The sequence below is a fragment of the Pygocentrus nattereri genome, chromosome 4 (assembly GCF_015220715.1).
Source record: "Pygocentrus nattereri isolate fPygNat1 chromosome 4, fPygNat1.pri, whole genome shotgun sequence".
Classification (NCBI taxonomy): Eukaryota; Metazoa; Chordata; class Actinopteri; order Characiformes; family Serrasalmidae; genus Pygocentrus; species Pygocentrus nattereri.
This window is the reverse complement of record NC_051214.1, coordinates 48800994-48815037: the sequence shown is the minus strand read 5'-3', so window position 1 is coordinate 48815037 and position 14044 is coordinate 48800994. Positions and strand designations below refer to the sequence as shown.

Sequence of the window (14044 nt, the reverse complement as noted above, 5' to 3'; positions counted from 1 at the left end):
ACGAGGCATTTGAAAAGCATGTCAGATGCAGGCTTCGAAGCCACGCCTTCATGACGCAGCCTTTTCTTCTTCTTTGAGAACTTAATCTGAGAATTTCACCATATGGACAAAAACATTGGAACACCTGCACATTCAGGAGCTTTCATGACCTCTCATTCTAAATCCATAGGTGTTAATATGGAGTTAGTCCCCCTGTTGCAGCTATAACAGCTTACACTGTTTTGGGAAGGCTTTCTACAAGACTTGGGAGTGTGTCTGTGGAAAAGTTGCCCTTTCATCCAGAAGGGCATTTGTGAGGTCAGCCACTGATGTTGGTCTAGAGGGCCTGGTTCGCAATCTCCGTTCTAGTTCATCCCAAAGGTGTTCAGTGGGGTTGAGGTCAGGGCTCTGTGTGGGCCAGTCACGTTCTTCCACACCAAACTCACCCAACCATGCCTTTAATGGAGCTTGTTTTGAGCACTGGGGCACATTCATGCTGGAAGAGAAAAGGACCTATCCTAAATTTTTTCCACAAAGCTAGAAGCCTAAAATTTCCAAAATGTCATGATACGCTGAAGCATTAAGATTTCCCCTGACTGGAACTAAGGTGCCTAGGCCAGCCCCTAAAAAACAACCCCATAGCATTATCCCTCCTCCAGTAAACTTTACAGTTGGCACAATGCAGTGAGGTAGGTAAGGTTCTCCGGGCATTGGCCAAATCCAGACTCATTCATCAGACTCCCAGAAAGAGCAACGTTATTGGTCATGCCACAGAACAAGTTTCCACTGCTCCAGAGTCCAGTGGCGGCGTACTTTACACCACTCTCCCCAACTTTTGTCCATAGTGAACAAAAGAATGGACGTATTGGTGGAGGGAGCACATGCTGGACTGAGGCTTCTACCTCGGTCCAATTGGGAAGTAGAAAGAGCCGTGCCTCCAGATAAATGAAAAGCAGCCCGTAGTCGGCAGGATTCGAACCTGCGCGGGGAAACCCCAATGGATTTCTAGTCCATCGCCTTAACCACTCGGCCACGACTACCAAGCACGTGCAAGCTCTGGCCCGCAACGGCTCAAACTACACAAGTCAGCCATAGCCATTCAAAAGACAAATAAGCCAAACTGGAGCACAAGGTGATTGAAAAGCTTGTCAGAAGTGGGATTCGAACCCACGCCTCCAGGAGAGACTGCGACCTGAACGCAGCGCCTTAGACCGCTCGGCCATCCTGACAACCTGCCAGAAGCTGCACGTAGTGTAGGTGACGCATATATGTTTTGGTCCCGACATTAAAACAGAAAGAATCCCTCTTTATTGTAACTCCAAAGGCTTTAGAGGCAGGTGCTTCGTTAAAGCGACTATGGCTCTGATGTACGTTCAAGATAGTCTTTTTAACCACAGGCTGGGTTCTGTCATGAAGCAGCTACAGCCCCTCTGCCAGATAAACGAAAACACCTCCGTAGTCGGCAGGATTCGAACCTGCGCGGGGAGACCCCAATGGATTTCAAGTCCATCGCCTTAACCACTCGGCCACGACTACCGGCCGCGCTTCATGAACCAGTGCCTGCGGCTGAACTTGCACAAGTCGGTCATGGATATTTACTTAGTGCAACTATGCAAAAGTCGAGCACGAGGCATTTGAAAAGCATGTCAGATGCAGGCTTCGAAGCCACGCCTTCATGACGCAGCCTTTTCTTCTTCTTTGAGAACTTAATCTGAGAATTTCACCATATGGACAAAAACATTGGAACACCTGCACATTCAGGAGCTTTCATGACCTCTCATTCTAAATCCATAGGTGTTAATATGGAGTTAGTCCCCCTGTTGCAGCTATAACAGCTTACACTGTTTTGGGAAGGCTTTCTACAAGACTTGGGAGTGTGTCTGTGGAAAAGTTGCCCTTTCATCCAGAAGGGCATTTGTGAGGTCAGCCACTGATGTTGGTCTAGAGGGCCTGGTTCGCAATCTCCGTTCTAGTTCATCCCAAAGGTGTTCAGTGGGGTTGAGGTCAGGGCTCTGTGTGGGCCAGTCACGTTCTTCCACACCAAACTCACCCAACCATGCCTTTAATGGAGCTTGTTTTGAGCACTGGGGCACATTCATGCTGGAAGAGAAAAGGACCTATCCTAAATTTTTTCCACAAAGCTAGAAGCCTAAAATTTCCAAAATGTCATGATACGCTGAAGCATTAAGATTTCCCCTGACTGGAACTAAGGTGCCTAGGCCAGCCCCTAAAAAACAACCCCATAGCATTATCCCTCCTCCAGTAAACTTTACAGTTGGCACAATGCAGTGAGGTAGGTAAGGTTCTCCGGGCATTGGCCAAATCCAGACTCATTCATCAGACTCCCAGAAAGAGCAACGTTATTGGTCATGCCACAGAACAAGTTTCCACTGCTCCAGAGTCCAGTGGCGGCGTACTTTACACCACTCTCCCCAACTTTTGTCCATAGTGAACAAAAGAATGGACGTATTGGTGGAGGGAGCACATGCTGGACTGAGGCTTCTACCTCGGTCCAATTGGGAAGTAGAAAGAGCCGTGCCTCCAGATAAATGAAAAGCAGCCCGTAGTCGGCAGGATTCGAACCTGCGCGGGGAAACCCCAATGGATTTCTAGTCCATCGCCTTAACCACTCAGCCACAACTACCAAGCACGTGCAAGCTCTGGCCCGCAACGGCTCAAACTACACAAGTCAGCCATAGCCATTCAAAAGACAAATAAGCCAAACTGGAGCACAAGGTGATTGAAAAGCTTGTCAGAAGTGGGATTCGAACCCACGCCTCCAGGAGAGACTGCGACCTGAACGCAGCGCCTTAGACCGCTCGGCCATCCTGACAACCTGCCAGAAGCTGCACGTAGTGTAGGTGACGCATATATGTTTTGGTCCCGACATTAAAACAGAAAGAATCCCTCTTTATTGTAACTCCAAAGGCTTTAGAGGCAGGTGCTTCGTTAAAGCGACTATGGCTCTGATGTACGTTCAAGATAGTCTTTTTAACCACAGGCTGGGTTCTGTCATGAAGCAGCTACAGCCCCTCTGCCAGATAAACGAAAACACCTCCGTAGTCGGCAGGATTCGAACCTGCGCGGGGAGACCCCAATGGATTTCAAGTCCATCGCCTTAACCACTCGGCCACGACTACCGGCCGCGCTTCATGAACCAGTGCCTGCGGCTGAACTTGCACAAGTCGGTCATGGATATTTACTTAGTGCAACTATGCAAAAGTCGAGCACGAGGCATTTGAAAAGCATGTCAGATGCAGGCTTCGAAGCCACGCCTTCATGACGCAGCCTTTTCTTCTTCTTTGAGAACTTAATCTGAGAATTTCACCATATGGACAAAAACATTGGAACACCTGCACATTCAGGAGCTTTCATGACCTCTCATTCTAAATCCATAGGTGTTAATATGGAGTTAGTCCCCCTGTTGCAGCTATAACAGCTTACACTGTTTTGGGAAGGCTTTCTACAAGACTTGGGAGTGTGTCTGTGGAAAAGTTGCCCTTTCATCCAGAAGGGCATTTGTGAGGTCAGCCACTGATGTTGGTCTAGAGGGCCTGGTTCGCAATCTCCGTTCTAGTTCATCCCAAAGGTGTTCAGTGGGGTTGAGGTCAGGGCTCTGTGTGGGCCAGTCACGTTCTTCCACACCAAACTCACCCAACCATGCCTTTAATGGAGCTTGTTTTGAGCACTGGGGCACATTCATGCTGGAAGAGAAAAGGACCTATCCTAAATTTTTTCCACAAAGCTAGAAGCCTAAAATTTCCAAAATGTCATGATACGCTGAAGCATTAAGATTTCCCCTGACTGGAACTAAGGTGCCTAGGCCAGCCCCTAAAAAACAACCCCATAGCATTATCCCTCCTCCAGTAAACTTTACAGTTGGCACAATGCAGTGAGGTAGGTAAGGTTCTCCGGGCATTGGCCAAATCCAGACTCATTCATCAGACTCCCAGAAAGAGCAACGTTATTGGTCATGCCACAGAACAAGTTTCCACTGCTCCAGAGTCCAGTGGCGGCGTACTTTACACCACTCTCCCCAACTTTTGTCCATAGTGAACAAAAGAATGGACGTATTGGTGGAGGGAGCACATGCTGGACTGAGGCTTCTACCTCGGTCCAATTGGGAAGTAGAAAGAGCCGTGCCTCCAGATAAATGAAAAGCAGCCCGTAGTCGGCAGGATTCGAACCTGCGCGGGGAAACCCCAATGGATTTCTAGTCCATCGCCTTAACCACTCGGCCACGACTACCAAGCACGTGGAAGCTCTGGCCCGCAACGGCTCAAACTACACAAGTCAGCCATAGCCATTCAAAAGACAAATAAGCCAAACTGGAGCACAAGGTGATTGAAAAGCTTGTCAGAAGTGGGATTCGAACCCACGCCTCCAGGAGAGACTGCGACCTGAACGCAGCGCCTTAGACCGCTCGGCCATCCTGACAACCTGCCAGAAGCCGCACGTAGTGTAGGTGACGCTTATATGTTTTGGTCCCGACATTAAAACAGAAAGAATCCCTCTTTATTGTAACTCCAAAGGCTTTAGAGGCAGGTGCTTCGTTAAAGCGACTATGGCTCTGATGTACGTTCAAGATAGTCTTTTTAACCACAGGCTGGGTTCTGTCATGAAGCAGCTACAGCCCCTCTGCCAGATAAACGAAAACACCTCCGTAGTCGGCAGGATTCGAACCTGCGCGGGGAGACCCCAATGGATTTCAAGTCCATCGCCTTAACCACTCGGCCACGACTACCGGCCGCGCTTCATGAACCAGTGCCTGCGGCTGAACTTGCACAAGTCGGTCATGGATATTTACTTAGTGCAACTATGCAAAAGTCGAGCACGAGGCATTTGAAAAGCATGTCAGATGCAGGCTTCGAAGCCACGCCTTCATGACGCAGCCTTTTCTTCTTCTTTGAGAACTTAATCTGAGAATTTCACCATATGGACAAAAACATTGGAACACCTGCACATTCAGGAGCTTTCATGACCTCTCATTCTAAATCCATAGGTGTTAATATGGAGTTAGTCCCCCTGTTGCAGCTATAACAGCTTACACTGTTTTGGGAAGGCTTTCTACAAGACTTGGGAGTGTGTCTGTGGAAAAGTTGCCCTTTCATCCAGAAGGGCATTTGTGAGGTCAGCCACTGATGTTGGTCTAGAGGGCCTGGTTCGCAATCTCCGTTCTAGTTCATCCCAAAGGTGTTCAGTGGGGTTGAGGTCAGGGCTCTGTGTGGGCCAGTCACGTTCTTCCACACCAAACTCACCCAACCATGCCTTTAATGGAGCTTGTTTTGAGCACTGGGGCACATTCATGCTGGAAGAGAAAAGGACCTATCCTAAATTTTTTCCACAAAGCTAGAAGCCTAAAATTTCCAAAATGTCATGATACGCTGAAGCATTAAGATTTCCCCTGACTGGAACTAAGGTGCCTAGGCCAGCCCCTAAAAAACAACCCCATAGCATTATCCCTCCTCCAGTAAACTTTACAGTTGGCACAATGCAGTGAGGTAGGTAAGGTTCTCCGGGCATTGGCCAAATCCAGACTCATTCATCAGACTCCCAGAAAGAGCAACGTTATTGGTCATGCCACAGAACAAGTTTCCACTGCTCCAGAGTCCAGTGGCGGCGTACTTTACACCACTCTCCCCAACTTTTGTCCATAGTGAACAAAAGAATGGACGTATTGGTGGAGGGAGCACATGCTGGACTGAGGCTTCTACCTCGGTCCAATTGGGAAGTAGAAAGAGCCGTGCCTCCAGATAAATGAAAAGCAGCCCGTAGTCGGCAGGATTCGAACCTGCGCGGGGAAACCCCAATGGATTTCTAGTCCATCGCCTTAACCACTCGGCCACGACTACCAAGCACGTGCAAGCTCTGGCCCGCAACGGCTCAAACTACACAAGTCAGCCATAGCCATTCAAAAGACAAATAAGCCAAACTGGAGCACAAGGTGATTGAAAAGCTTGTCAGAAGTGGGATTCGAACCCACGCCTCCAGGAGAGACTGCGACCTGAACGCAGCGCCTTAGACCGCTCGGCCATCCTGACAACCTGCCAGAAGCCGCACGTAGTGTAGGTGACGCTTATATGTTTTGGTCCCGACATTAAAACAGAAAGAATCCCTCTTTATTGTAACTCCAAAGGCTTTAGAGGCAGGTGCTTCGTTAAAGCGACTATGGCTCTGATGTACGTTCAAGATAGTCTTTTTAACCACAGGCTGGGTTCTGTCATGAAGCAGCTACAGCCCCTCTGCCAGATAAACGAAAACACCTCCGTAGTCGGCAGGATTCGAACCTGCGCGGGGAGACCCCAATGGATTTCAAGTCCATCGCCTTAACCACTCGGCCACGACTACCGGCCGCGCTTCATGAACCAGTGCCTGCGGCTGAACTTGCACAAGTCGGTCATGGATATTTACTTAGTGCAACTATGCAAAAGTCGAGCACGAGGCATTTGAAAAGCATGTCAGATGCAGGCTTCGAAGCCACGCCTTCATGACGCAGCCTTTTCTTCTTCTTTGAGAACTTAATCTGAGAATTTCACCATATGGACAAAAACATTGGAACACCTGCACATTCAGGAGCTTTCATGACCTCTCATTCTAAATCCATAGGTGTTAATATGGAGTTAGTCCCCCTGTTGCAGCTATAACAGCTTACACTGTTTTGGGAAGGCTTTCTACAAGACTTGGGAGTGTGTCTGTGGAAAAGTTGCCCTTTCATCCAGAAGGGCATTTGTGAGGTCAGCCACTGATGTTGGTCTAGAGGGCCTGGTTCGCAATCTCCGTTCTAGTTCATCCCAAAGGTGTTCAGTGGGGTTGAGGTCAGGGCTCTGTGTGGGCCAGTCAAGTTCTTCCACACCAAACTCACCCAACCATGCCTTTAATGGAGCTTGTTTTGAGCACTGGGGCACATTCATGCTGGAAGAGAAAAGGACCTATCCTAAATTTTTTCCACAAAGCTAGAAGCCTAAAATTTCCAAAATGTCATGATACGCTGAAGCATTAAGATTTCCCCTGACTGGAACTAAGGTGCCTAGGCCAGCCCCTAAAAAACAACCCCATAGCATTATCCCTCCTCCAGTAAACTTTACAGTTGGCACAATGCAGTGAGGTAGGTAAGGTTCTCCGGGCATTGGCCAAATCCAGACTCATTCATCAGACTCCCAGAAAGAGCAACGTTATTGGTCATGCCACAGAACAAGTTTCCACTGCTCCAGAGTCCAGTGGCGGCGTACTTTACACCACTCTCCCCAACTTTTGTCCATAGTGAACAAAAGAATGGACGTATTGGTGGAGGGAGCACATGCTGGACTGAGGCTTCTACCTCGGTCCAATTGGGAAGTAGAAAGAGCCGTGCCTCCAGATAAATGAAAAGCAGCCCGTAGTCGGCAGGATTCGAACCTGCGCGGGGAAACCCCAATGGATTTCTAGTCCATCGCCTTAACCACTCGGCCACGACTACCAAGCACGTGCAAGCTCTGGCCCGCAACGGCTCAAACTACACAAGTCAGCCATAGCCATTCAAAAGACAAATAAGCCAAACTGGAGCACAAGGTGATTGAAAAGCTTGTCAGAAGTGGGATTCGAACCCACGCCTCCAGGAGAGACTGCGACCTGAACGCAGCGCCTTAGACCGCTCGGCCATCCTGACAACCTGCCAGAAGCCGCACGTAGTGTAGGTGACGCTTATATATTTTGGTCCCGACATTAAAACAGAAAGAATCCCTCTTTATTGTAACTCCAAAGGCTTTAGAGGCAGGTGCTTCGTTAAAGCGACTATGGCTCTGATGTACGTTCAAGATAGTCTTTTTAACCACAGGCTGGGTTCTGTCATGAAGCAGCTACAGCCCCTCTGCCAGATAAACGAAAACACCTCCGTAGTCGGCAGGATTCGAACCTGCGCGGGGAGACCCCAATGGATTTCAAGTCCATCGCCTTAACCACTCGGCCACGACTACCGGCCGCGCTTCATGAACCAGTGCCTGCGGCTGAACTTGCACAAGTCGGTCATGGATATTTACTTAGTGCAACTATGCAAAAGTCGAGCACGAGGCATTTGAAAAGCATGTCAGATGCAGGCTTCGAAGCCACGCCTTCATGACGCAGCCTTTTCTTCTTCTTTGAGAACTTAATCTGAGAATTTCACCATATGGACAAAAACATTGGAACACCTGCACATTCAGGAGCTTTCATGACCTCTCATTCTAAATCCATAGGTGTTAATATGGAGTTAGTCCCCCTGTTGCAGCTATAACAGCTTACACTGTTTTGGGAAGGCTTTCTACAAGACTTGGGAGTGTGTCTGTGGAAAAGTTGCCCTTTCATCCAGAAGGGCATTTGTGAGGTCAGCCACTGATGTTGGTCTAGAGGGCCTGGTTCGCAATCTCCGTTCTAGTTCATCCCAAAGGTGTTCAGTGGGGTTGAGGTCAGGGCTCTGTGTGGGCCAGTCAAGTTCTTCCACACCAAACTCACCCAACCATGCCTTTAATGGAGCTTGTTTTGAGCACTGGGGCACATTCATGCTGGAAGAGAAAAGGACCTATCCTAAATTTTTTCCACAAAGCTAGAAGCCTAAAATTTCCAAAATGTCATGATACGCTGAAGCATTAAGATTTCCCCTGACTGGAACTAAGGTGCCTAGGCCAGCCCCTAAAAAACAACCCCATAGCATTATCCCTCCTCCAGTAAACTTTACAGTTGGCACAATGCAGTGAGGTAGGTAAGGTTCTCCGGGCATTGGCCAAATCCAGACTCATTCATCAGACTCCCAGAAAGAGCAACGTTATTGGTCATGCCACAGAACAAGTTTCCACTGCTCCAGAGTCCAGTGGCGGCGTACTTTACACCACTCTCCCCAACTTTTGTCCATAGTGAACAAAAGAATGGACGTATTGGTGGAGGGAGCACATGCTGGACTGAGGCTTCTACCTCGGTCCAATTGGGAAGTAGAAAGAGCCGTGCCTCCAGATAAATGAAAAGCAGCCCGTAGTCAGCAGGATTCGAACCTGCGCGGGGAAACCCCAATGGATTTCTAGTCCATCGCCTTAACCACTCGGCCACGACTACCAAGCACGTGCAAGCTCTGGCCCGCAACGGCTCAAACTACACAAGTCAGCCATAGCCATTCAAAAGACAAATAAGCCAAACTGGAGCACAAGGTGATTGAAAAGCTTGTCAGAAGTGGGATTCGAACCCACGCCTCCAGGAGAGACTGCGACCTGAACGCAGCGCCTTAGACCGCTCGGCCATCCTGACAACCTGCCAGAAGCCGCACGTAGTGTAGGTGACGCTTATATGTTTTGGTCCCGACATTAAAACAGAAAGAATCCCTCTTTATTGTAACTCCAAAGGCTTTAGAGGCAGGTGCTTCGTTAAAGCGACTATGGCTCTGATGTACGTTCAAGATAGTCTTTTTAACCACAGGCTGGGTTCTGTCATGAAGCAGCTACAGCCCCTCTGCCAGATAAACGAAAACACCTCCGTAGTCGGCAGGATTCGAACCTGCGCAGGGGAGACCCCAATGGATTTCAAGTCCATCGCCTTAACCACTCGGCCACGACTACCGGCCGCGCTTCATGAACCAGTGCCTGCGGCTGAACTTGCACAAGTCGGTCATGGATATTTACTTAGTGCAACTATGCAAAAGTCGAGCACGAGGCATTTGAAAAGCATGTCAGATGCAGGCTTCGAAGCCACGCCTTCATGACGCAGCCTTTTCTTCTTCTTTGAGAACTTAATCTGAGAATTTCACCATATGGACAAAAACATTGGAACACCTGCACATTCAGGAGCTTTCATGACCTCTCATTCTAAATCCATAGGTGTTAATATGGAGTTAGTCCCCCTGTTGCAGCTATAACAGCTTACACTGTTTTGGGAAGGCTTTCTACAAGACTTGGGAGTGTGTCTGTGGAAAAGTTGCCCTTTCATCCAGAAGGGCATTTGTGAGGTCAGCCACTGATGTTGGTCTAGAGGGCCTGGTTCGCAATCTCCGTTCTAGTTCATCCCAAAGGTGTTCAGTGGGGTTGAGGTCAGGGCTCTGTGTGGGCCAGTCACGTTCTTCCACACCAAACTCACCCAACCATGCCTTTAATGGAGCTTGTTTTGAGCACTGGGGCACATTCATGCTGGAAGAGAAAAGGACCTATCCTAAATTTTTTCCACAAAGCTAGAAGCCTAAAATTTCCAAAATGTCATGATACGCTGAAGCATTAAGATTTCCCCTGACTGGAACTAAGGTGCCTAGGCCAGCCCCTAAAAAACAACCCCATAGCATTATCCCTCCTCCAGTAAACTTTACAGTTGGCACAATGCAGTGAGGTAGGTAAGGTTCTCCGGGCATTGGCCAAATCCAGACTCATTCATCAGACTCCCAGAAAGAGCAACGTTATTGGTCATGCCACAGAACAAGTTTCCACTGCTCCAGAGTCCAGTGGCGGCGTACTTTACACCACTCTCCCCAACTTTTGTCCATAGTGAACAAAAGAATGGACGTATTGGTGGAGGGAGCACATGCTGGACTGAGGCTTCTACCTCGGTCCAATTGGGAAGTAGAAAGAGCCGTGCCTCCAGATAAATGAAAAGCAGCCCGTAGTCGGCAGGATTCGAACCTGCGCGGGGAAACCCCAATGGATTTCTAGTCCATCGCCTTAACCACTCGGCCACGACTACCAAGCACGTGCAAGCTCTGGCCCGCAACGGCTCAAACTACACAAGTCAGCCATAGCCATTCAAAAGACAAATAAGCCAAACTGGAGCACAAGGTGATTGAAAAGCTTGTCAGAAGTGGGATTCGAACCCACGCCTCCAGGAGAGACTGCGACCTGAACGCAGCGCCTTAGACCGCTCGGCCATCCTGACAACCTGCCAGAAGCTGCACGTAGTGTAGGTGACGCATATATGTTTTGGTCCCGACATTAAAACAGAAAGAATCCCTCTTTATTGTAACTCCAAAGGCTTTAGAGGCAGGTGCTTCGTTAAAGCGACTATGGCTCTGATGTACGTTCAAGATAGTCTTTTTAACCACAGGCTGGGTTCTGTCATGAAGCAGCTACAGCCCCTCTGCCAGATAAACGAAAACACCTCCGTAGTCGGCAGGATTCGAACCTGCGCGGGGAGACCCCAATGGATTTCAAGTCCATCGCCTTAACCACTCGGCCACGACTACCGGCCGCGCTTCATGAACCAGTGCCTGCGGCTGAACTTGCACAAGTCGGTCATGGATATTTACTTAGTGCAACTATGCAAAAGTCGAGCACGAGGCATTTGAAAAGCATGTCAGATGCAGGCTTCGAAGCCACGCCTTCATGACGCAGCCTTTTCTTCTTCTTTGAGAACTTAATCTGAGAATTTCACCATATGGACAAAAACATTGGAACACCTGCACATTCAGGAGCTTTCATGACCTCTCATTCTAAATCCATAGGTGTTAATATGGAGTTAGTCCCCCTGTTGCAGCTATAACAGCTTACACTGTTTTGGGAAGGCTTTCTACAAGACTTGGGAGTGTGTCTGTGGAAAAGTTGCCCTTTCATCCAGAAGGGCATTTGTGAGGTCAGCCACTGATGTTGGTCTAGAGGGCCTGGTTCGCAATCTCCGTTCTAGTTCATCCCAAAGGTGTTCAGTGGGGTTGAGGTCAGGGCTCTGTGTGGGCCAGTCACGTTCTTCCACACCAAACTCACCCAACCATGCCTTTAATGGAGCTTGTTTTGAGCACTGGGGCACATTCATGCTGGAAGAGAAAAGGACCTATCCTAAATTTTTTCCACAAAGCTAGAAGCCTAAAATTTCCAAAATGTCATGATACGCTGAAGCATTAAGATTTCCCCTGACTGGAACTAAGGTGCCTAGGCCAGCCCCTAAAAAACAACCCCATAGCATTATCCCTCCTCCAGTAAACTTTACAGTTGGCACAATGCAGTGAGGTAGGTAAGGTTCTCCGGGCATTGGCCAAATCCAGACTCATTCATCAGACTCCCAGAAAGAGCAACGTTATTGGTCATGCCACAGAACAAGTTTCCACTGCTCCAGAGTCCAGTGGCGGCGTACTTTACACCACTCTCCCCAACTTTTGTCCATAGTGAACAAAAGAATGGACGTATTGGTGGAGGGAGCACATGCTGGACTGAGGCTTCTACCTCGGTCCAATTGGGAAGTAGAAAGAGCCGTGCCTCCAGATAAATGAAAAGCAGCCCGTAGTCGGCAGGATTCGAACCTGCGCGGGGAAACCCCAATGGATTTCTAGTCCATCGCCTTAACCACTCGGCCACGACTACCAAGCACGTGCAAGCTCTGGCCCGCAACGGCTCAAACTACACAAGTCAGCCATACCCATTCAAAAGACAAATAAGCCAAACTGGAGCACAAGGTGATTGAAAAGCTTGTCAGAAGTGGGATTCGAACCCACGCCTCCAGGAGAGACTGCGACCTGAACGCAGCGCCTTAGACCGCTCGGCCATCCTGACAACCTGCCAGAAGCCGCACGTAGTGTAGGTGACGCTTATATGTTTTGGTCCCGACATTAAAACAGAAAGAATCCCTCTTTATTGTAACTCCAAAGGCTTTAGAGGCAGGTGCTTCGTTAAAGCGACTATGGCTCTGATGTACGTTCAAGATAGTCTTTTTAACCACAGGCTGGGTTCTGTCATGAAGCAGCTACAGCCCCTCTGCCAGATAAACGAAAACACCTCCGTAGTCGGCAGGATTCGAACCTGCGCGGGGAGACCCCAATGGATTTCAAGTCCATCGCCTTAACCACTCGGCCACGACTACCGGCCGCGCTTCATGAACCAGTGCCTGCGGCTGAACTTGCACAAGTCGGTCATGGATATTTACTTAGTGCAACTATGCAAAAGTCGAGCACGAGGCATTTGAAAAGCATGTCAGATGCAGGCTTCGAAGCCACGCCTTCATGACGCAGCCTTTTCTTCTTCTTTGAGAACTTAATCTGAGAATTTCACCATATGGACAAAAACATTGGAACACCTGCACATTCAGGAGCTTTCATGACCTCTCATTCTAAATCCATAGGTGTTAATATGGAGTTAGTCCCCCTGTTGCAGCTATAACAGCTTACACTGTTTTGGGAAGGCTTTCTACAAGACTTGGGAGTGTGTCTGTGGAAAAGTTGCCCTTTCATCCAGAAGGGCATTTGTGAGGTCAGCCACTGATGTTGGTCTAGAGGGCCTGGTTCGCAATCTCCGTTCTAGTTCATCCCAAAGGTGTTCAGTGGGGTTGAGGTCAGGGCTCTGTGTGGAGACCCCAATGGATTTCAAGTCCATCGCCTTAACCACTCGGCCACGACTACCGGCCGCGCTTCATGAACCAGTGCCTGCGGCTGAACTTGCACAAGTCGGTCATGGATATTTACTTAGTGCAACTATGCAAAAGTCGAGCACGAGGCATTTGAAAAGCATGTCAGATGCAGGCTTCGAAGCCACGCCTTCATGACGCAGCCTTTTCTTCTTCTTTGAGAACTTAATCTGAGAATTTCACCATATGGACAAAAACATTGGAACACCTGCACATTCAGGAGCTTTCATGACCTCTCATTCTAAATCCATAGGTGTTAATATGGAGTTAGTCCCCCTGTTGCAGCTATAACAGCTTACACTGTTTTGGGAAGGCTTTCTACAAGACTTGGGAGTGTGTCTGTGGAAAAGTTGCCCTTTCATCCAGAAGGGCATTTGTGAGGTCAGCCACTGATGTTGGTCTAGAGGGCCTGGTTCGCAATCTCCGTTCTAGTTCATCCCAAAGGTGTTCAGTGGGGTTGAGGTCAGGGCTCTGTGTGGGCCAGTCACGTTCTTCCACACCAAACTCACCCAACCATGCCTTTAATGGAGCTTGTTTTGAGCACTGGGGCACATTCATGCTGGAAGAGAAAAGGACCTATCCTAAATTTTTTCCACAAAGCTAGAAGCCTAAAATTTCCAAAATGTCATGATACGCTGAAGCATTAAGATTTCCCCTGACTGGAACTAAGGTGCCTAGGCCAGCCCCTAAAAAACAACCCCATAGCATTATCCCTCCTCCAGTAAACTTTACAGTTGGCACAATGCAGTGAGGTAGGTAA

General features: G+C 48.7%; 24 non-coding genes across 24 annotated transcripts; all 24 read right to left on the bottom strand.

Annotated features, from left to right (window-relative positions):
- Window positions 1-937: 937 nt before the first annotated feature.
- trnas-aga lies at window positions 938-1019 on the bottom strand. Its single transcript has one exon. It is a non-coding gene; the product is annotated as a tRNA-Ser (tRNA).
- A 106-nt stretch (window positions 1020-1125) lies between these two features.
- On the bottom strand, window positions 1126-1208 carry trnal-cag. Its single transcript has one exon. It is a non-coding gene; the product is annotated as a tRNA-Leu (tRNA).
- Window positions 1209-1433: 225 nt separating this feature from the next.
- Window positions 1434-1515, bottom strand: trnas-uga. Its single transcript has one exon. It is a non-coding gene; the product is annotated as a tRNA-Ser (tRNA).
- A 1026-nt stretch (window positions 1516-2541) lies between these two features.
- Window positions 2542-2623, bottom strand: trnas-aga. Its single transcript has one exon. It is a non-coding gene; the product is annotated as a tRNA-Ser (tRNA).
- A 106-nt stretch (window positions 2624-2729) lies between these two features.
- Window positions 2730-2812, bottom strand: trnal-cag. The gene has a single exon. It is a non-coding gene; the product is annotated as a tRNA-Leu (tRNA).
- A 225-nt stretch (window positions 2813-3037) lies between these two features.
- On the bottom strand, window positions 3038-3119 carry trnas-uga. Its single transcript has one exon. It is a non-coding gene; the product is annotated as a tRNA-Ser (tRNA).
- A 1026-nt stretch (window positions 3120-4145) lies between these two features.
- trnas-aga lies at window positions 4146-4227 on the bottom strand. The gene has a single exon. It is a non-coding gene; the product is annotated as a tRNA-Ser (tRNA).
- A 106-nt stretch (window positions 4228-4333) lies between these two features.
- trnal-cag lies at window positions 4334-4416 on the bottom strand. Its single transcript has one exon. It is a non-coding gene; the product is annotated as a tRNA-Leu (tRNA).
- A 225-nt stretch (window positions 4417-4641) lies between these two features.
- trnas-uga lies at window positions 4642-4723 on the bottom strand. The gene has a single exon. It is a non-coding gene; the product is annotated as a tRNA-Ser (tRNA).
- A 1026-nt stretch (window positions 4724-5749) lies between these two features.
- On the bottom strand, window positions 5750-5831 carry trnas-aga. The gene has a single exon. It is a non-coding gene; the product is annotated as a tRNA-Ser (tRNA).
- A 106-nt stretch (window positions 5832-5937) lies between these two features.
- Window positions 5938-6020, bottom strand: trnal-cag. The gene has a single exon. It is a non-coding gene; the product is annotated as a tRNA-Leu (tRNA).
- Window positions 6021-6245: 225 nt separating this feature from the next.
- Window positions 6246-6327, bottom strand: trnas-uga. The gene has a single exon. It is a non-coding gene; the product is annotated as a tRNA-Ser (tRNA).
- A 1026-nt stretch (window positions 6328-7353) lies between these two features.
- Window positions 7354-7435, bottom strand: trnas-aga. The gene has a single exon. It is a non-coding gene; the product is annotated as a tRNA-Ser (tRNA).
- A 106-nt stretch (window positions 7436-7541) lies between these two features.
- Window positions 7542-7624, bottom strand: trnal-cag. The gene has a single exon. It is a non-coding gene; the product is annotated as a tRNA-Leu (tRNA).
- Window positions 7625-7849: 225 nt separating this feature from the next.
- trnas-uga lies at window positions 7850-7931 on the bottom strand. The gene has a single exon. It is a non-coding gene; the product is annotated as a tRNA-Ser (tRNA).
- A 1026-nt stretch (window positions 7932-8957) lies between these two features.
- On the bottom strand, window positions 8958-9039 carry trnas-aga. The gene has a single exon. It is a non-coding gene; the product is annotated as a tRNA-Ser (tRNA).
- A 106-nt stretch (window positions 9040-9145) lies between these two features.
- On the bottom strand, window positions 9146-9228 carry trnal-cag. The gene has a single exon. It is a non-coding gene; the product is annotated as a tRNA-Leu (tRNA).
- A 225-nt stretch (window positions 9229-9453) lies between these two features.
- trnas-uga lies at window positions 9454-9536 on the bottom strand. Its single transcript has one exon. It is a non-coding gene; the product is annotated as a tRNA-Ser (tRNA).
- A 1026-nt stretch (window positions 9537-10562) lies between these two features.
- Window positions 10563-10644, bottom strand: trnas-aga. The gene has a single exon. It is a non-coding gene; the product is annotated as a tRNA-Ser (tRNA).
- Window positions 10645-10750: 106 nt separating this feature from the next.
- trnal-cag lies at window positions 10751-10833 on the bottom strand. Its single transcript has one exon. It is a non-coding gene; the product is annotated as a tRNA-Leu (tRNA).
- Window positions 10834-11058: 225 nt separating this feature from the next.
- On the bottom strand, window positions 11059-11140 carry trnas-uga. The gene has a single exon. It is a non-coding gene; the product is annotated as a tRNA-Ser (tRNA).
- A 1026-nt stretch (window positions 11141-12166) lies between these two features.
- Window positions 12167-12248, bottom strand: trnas-aga. Its single transcript has one exon. It is a non-coding gene; the product is annotated as a tRNA-Ser (tRNA).
- A 106-nt stretch (window positions 12249-12354) lies between these two features.
- On the bottom strand, window positions 12355-12437 carry trnal-cag. The gene has a single exon. It is a non-coding gene; the product is annotated as a tRNA-Leu (tRNA).
- A 225-nt stretch (window positions 12438-12662) lies between these two features.
- trnas-uga lies at window positions 12663-12744 on the bottom strand. Its single transcript has one exon. It is a non-coding gene; the product is annotated as a tRNA-Ser (tRNA).
- Window positions 12745-14044: the final 1300 nt, after the last annotated feature.